This window comes from Salvelinus sp. IW2-2015, unplaced genomic scaffold, assembly GCF_002910315.2.
Source record: "Salvelinus sp. IW2-2015 unplaced genomic scaffold, ASM291031v2 Un_scaffold8243, whole genome shotgun sequence".
Classification (NCBI taxonomy): Eukaryota; Metazoa; Chordata; class Actinopteri; order Salmoniformes; family Salmonidae; genus Salvelinus; species Salvelinus sp. IW2-2015.
In genome coordinates, this window is record NW_019949503.1 from 2,491 (window position 1) to 5,805 (window position 3,315).

The 3,315-nt window shown below is 40.8% G+C and overlaps 1 pseudogene; it reads left to right on the forward strand.

The window, feature by feature from the left end:
- Nucleotides 1–397: 397 nt before the first annotated feature.
- Nucleotides 398–3,315, forward strand: part of LOC112079502 (B-cell receptor CD22-like) — a 3,970-nt pseudogene continuing 1,052 nt past the window's right edge.

Below are 3,315 nucleotides of genomic sequence, written 5' to 3' on the forward strand. Positions count from 1 at the left end.
GGAGACTGGTGTAGAACCTGAAGATATAGGTCAGGACCCAGAGTATGCAGGTCGTCTGGAGTATCATGGGGATAAGAAGAAAGACTGCACCCTGAGAATCACAGACCTGAGAGAGAGAGACTCAGCTACGTACAAGTTCAGATTTATAACAGATCAGACCAGAGGGAAATATTTTGCCGATCCTGGAGTCACTCTGTCTGTAACAGGTACAGTTACATGCTTTATACTGCTAGTCTGTTCAATTAATATCTACTGTCCATTTAGGTCTAGAAATTGGATTTGTTTATATGAAATAGTTTTAAGAATTAAATGTGTTTGAGAATGTCTTGCATCATGTGATTGAACTAGAGAACATGTGATTCAGGGTTTTAATGTTTTTATCTACTACAGCTCTGCAGGTGGTGACTCCTTCACATTGGTCACAGTGGATGACACTGACCTGTAGAACCACCAGCTGTCCTCTGACTGGTAACCCCACTTACACCTGGTACAAGAATGGACAGGTTGTCATTGAGAAGACTTCCCCCTATTCAGTCTACTCTAATGATAAGGACAGCTACTCTTGTGCTGTAAAGGGCCATGAGGATCTCCACTCTCCTGCAGTGTGTGAGTATGAATTCAACTCAGTATTCTAGTATAACTTTTCAGATATAATTATTCTGTCTGCTAAACAGCTTCAGAGTTGTCTAACAAAACTGTATCACACGATTACTGAAACTCAATATTCTACTGTATAAATAATGCCCTCTTTGTGTTTCAGGTGTTCAGGGTCAGAGATGCAACAGAGTGACTTACACCAAGAGGAGAATCTGTGTCTTAAAGGGGTCAACAGTGGACATATACTGTACTTATGTTAGTTATTATTACACCACATCAACATTCTGGTTTAGAAGTGATAAGTTGACCCCTGAAGACCTAACCACAGACCCAGGGTATACAGGTCGTGTGGAGTACACTGGAACATACAAAGGTCCCTCCACCCTGAGAATCACAGATCTGAGAGAGGAGGACTCAGCTGAGTATCGCTTCACTTTTAAAACAAACTACATGGAATGGGGTCGTAGTTTCCCAGGAACAACTCTGTCTGTCACAGGTAATGCTACACTGTATGATACAACTGTAAATCATATTGAATTACAGGTGAAAATAAATTAACCATCCTGTTAACACAGAGGTGTATGTGGTTTTATACATATTGTTTCAGGTCTGCAGGTGAAGGTGACTCCTGCTGCAGAGGGACAGAGAACACTGACCTGTAGCACCACCTGTCTTCTGACTGACAACCCCACCTACATCTGGTACAAGAACGGACAACGTCTACATGAGCCCACTTCCCAACAATACTCTAGTAATACCCGAGTAGTGTTGGGTCATTCTGCAGACAGTTACTCCTGTACTGTAGAACACCATGAGGACCTCCACTCTCCTGCAGTGTGTGAGTATGAATTAAACTACTTTTCCACTTAGAAATGATCAATCATTTAATATCAATGAGAAGAGTATTACTGCTTTATCTATCAATATTCATCATTACAAAGAAATTACACACAAAGTCATAGATGTATGCATGTCTATAGTTAGAATGTTCAGTACCTTAAAGACTTGAAGAATAGTTTAGTAGACACTCAAGTCCTAAAGTATCTCCAAATGTATTCTTGTTCATGTTTTGTGTAAGTGATAGTTCTAGATAGTCCTCTGACTTTAGATATCATTTATTTTTGACATGACGTCATTTGAGGTAGTATACTACAGTCCTGACCCTCTGACATATTCTCCTTTACTAGATGCTCCAAAGAACACCTCAGTGTCAGTCAGTCCCTCTGGTGYAATAGTGGAGGGCAGTTCAGTGACTCTGACCTGCAGCAGTGATGCCAACCCACCTGTGGACAAATACACCTGGTACAAGAAGAATGTAWRCTCAKCAAAAGCATCAGGACAGAGTTACAGCATCACTAACATCAGCTCTGAGGACAGAGGAGAATARTACTGTGAGGCCCAGAATGGAAGAGGATCTATGAACTCTACAGCTCTGATGATCATTGTAGCAGGTAAAGTTTAATCTTTAATACCTCAATACAAAATTACTTTTCAAAATATATCTTAATAATTATACTTWGGATWATTARACTTRTGTTWATAACTACAGGTTTGCTTATAAAATCCCCAAGTATTAACAAGTATTACATTGATATTCTGTTGTATTATTATAATAATATTCAGTTCATTAGAASATGCTGTGWACTCATATCATCCATATTTTATTACAGGGAAACAGACCTCAGTTCTGACTGCAGCTGTAGGAATCACAGTGGTTGTTCTGGTTCTCATCCTCTGTCTCTCTGGACTCATGTGGTTCAGGTGCGTATTTTTGTTGTTTATTATTTCACTTTAGAAGATTCAATAATTAATTCGTTAATTAATTAATTCATTTGTTTACAAAACAGGAAGAAAGCCTCCAAATCCACCTCTGACACAAAAGACACAGCAGACGATGGACAGGTGAGTCTGTTGGAATCAGGAGATGACTGTGATTAACGTGTATGCTTTGTGGAACATTTCTACTCCTCATGTTGTCTGCCCTCTCCCTCCATCAGGGAGACTCTAGTCCAGTGTATGACAACATCTCAAACATGGTCATGACCTCTACTGCAGCACAGACAGCAGCCACAGACGACCAGGATGATGTTCACTACGCCAGCGTCAACTTCTCTCGTTCCAAAAACCAGGAAGTGCCTCTGTACTCCACCGTCCAAGTGCCTCAGCCCCAGAAAGAGGATGAGGATGTCCAGTACGCTGCTCTGAAATTCAACCTCCCAGTGCTGCCACCCGGTGAGCATATTCTACATTAAGGTCATTCATATGCTGCAGTTTATTGTAGGAGATGTCATCAATAAGAAAAACAGTTGACCCTTAGTGACCCCTATGAACCCAAACTATGAACCCAACAATGGACATCTCAATACAATTACTATGACATGTCTATAATAGGGAGTGATGTGATGATGGTTTTGAAGAACTGTTATTCTGTTCCAAATGGAACACTATTCCCTATTTAGTGCCCTTCTTTAGACAGAGCCCTATAGGGTGGTAGTGCACTACTTTAGACAGAGCCCTATAGGGTGGTAGTGCACTACTTTAGACAGAGCCCTATAGGGTGCCACCATCTGGGACGCTGTCTTTTTCCACACATAAAACGGCCAACCAAATTGTTTCTAGTCATCTCTCCTCCTTCCAGGCTTTTTCATCTTTGAACTTATATGGTGATCTGCATCTAAACTATCATAGTATTGCCACGACGACCAGCAAAACAGTTCG